At 30.9% G+C, this 1785-nt stretch overlaps 1 non-coding gene across 1 annotated transcript; it reads right to left on the minus strand.

Annotated features, from left to right (window-relative positions):
• Positions 1–1195: 1195 nt before the first annotated feature.
• TRNAL-CAG (transfer RNA leucine (anticodon CAG)) lies at positions 1196–1276 on the minus strand. Its single transcript has one exon. It is a non-coding gene; the product is annotated as a tRNA-Leu (tRNA).
• Between the last annotated feature and the right edge of the window lie 509 nt (positions 1277–1785).

The following is a 1785-nucleotide window of genomic DNA, read 5'->3' on the forward strand; positions in this document are numbered from 1 at the left end:
TGTTGGACCCGCATAATATCTGGATGTGTTCATATAACGACCAGAAATTTAATTTAAAAAATAAAAATATGACTTGAATTTATAGTGCATTGCGCGGGGTTTGAACCCCTATTTTTTTCCCTTACATTTGTATTTATTAACCCCTATATTCCTATTTTCATTATTCAGCTTGTTATGATTATCTCATTTATTGTATGGCTTGTTCATGTATTTAAATTGTTGGTAGGAATTGCGAGGATGGCCACATGCAAGGGACTCACTAGGAAGGGGAAAGGAATAAGAAAGAAAGAAAAAAACATAATTCGATGCGTGGTTAAGAGAACATGATTCTCATTATTAAATTCTTTAAAATTACCCCGGTCATTATAAGGCTTGTTTACCCATTTTGTTGATAAACATTTTAGTATTTTAATAGTGAATAGCGGTTTCTTAATATTCTATGTTTACAAATAGTAAATAATGAGATAAAGATATTATTTCCCTTAAACCAAACGAACACAGCAAGCAGGGCATCTGAAAATAAGGATTACAATTTGAACTGTTGTAGGGAAAGTTTTTTTAGAAGTGAAATTAATAAAAATAGGCATAAAACAAGGGCAAGCTTACGGTGTGCCTTTCCTTACATATAGCCAGCTGTATGAATTGTTAAATAGGAATGTTTTAAGGTGGTGTTTAGTTGGGAGCTTTTTAGCATATATCTATCTTTCTCAAGTATGGCTTTTAGAAATACCATGTTTGTTTCAACATTTTTCACCAAAAACTCATCTATCCAATTTGTCTGAATTTATGAGAAACATAGATATCCGCACTGTTTAGAAACCCAATTTGAAGGTGAGATTTTTCGAAAAACCGATTATCTGACTTTTAATGCAAGGGCAAGCTTATGGTGTGCCTTTCCTTACATATAGCCAGCTGTATGAATTGTTAAATAGGAATGTTTTAAAAGTTTGTTTGGTTGTGAGCTTTTCAGCGGATATCTATCTTTCTCAAGTATGGCTTTTAGAAATACCATGTTTGTTAACGTTTTTCACCAAAAATCCATCTATCTAATTTGTCTGGATTTACGAGAAACATAGATATCCGCACAGCAATATTAAATAAATTGGCTGTAAAAGGTTCTTAAAAGTTTCTCTCTTCTGTGAGCTGGCATGCTCTTTAATTGAATCAGTAATATTAAATAAAAAACCAAACAATCTGTCAAGAATGGGATTTGAACCCATGCCCTTTCGGACCAGTACCTGAAACTGGCGCCTTAGACCAACTCGGCCATCTTGACCACTGCTAAAATTCAGCGTAAGTAATATATAGTTCTTATGGAAATAGCTGTTATTTCTGTCCACTCGATGGACTCTTCTTTGGTATATATTCTGCTTTAATTTTGATACAAAATTCTTGAAAGTGTTTTGGTTTTTTTGTTTTGAAAACTATTTTATAAAATAGTTTTTAAGAATTGATTTTCAGAGCTAGAAAAGAAAAGATTCTGTTTGGTAAATTAATATTGAAAAGAGTTTTAAAAATTATAAAACTAAAAAACTTGTTTGTTATATGTATTTTAAGAATATGTTTTTAAAGTAAAAAGACAAAAAGCCTGTGTCATTGATGTATTCAAACAAATTGCAATTAGCGAATGTCGAAATCACTTGATATATGAGAGTGGTTTATTATTTACAATTGTGCCATTAATGAGAACAACTTGTTCTCCACCTTTTCATTCTTTTAAGAATAGAAACTCAAAACAAAAACACCTATAAAATGTTTTGTAATTTCAATTTTAAAAGTTAAAAA

The sequence above is a fragment of the Gastrolobium bilobum genome, unplaced genomic scaffold (genome assembly GCF_033153095.1).
Source record: "Gastrolobium bilobum isolate Gb01-03AN ecotype WA unplaced genomic scaffold, APGP_CSIRO_Gbil_v1 utg1595, whole genome shotgun sequence".
NCBI lineage: Eukaryota > Viridiplantae > Streptophyta > Magnoliopsida > Fabales > Fabaceae > Gastrolobium > Gastrolobium bilobum.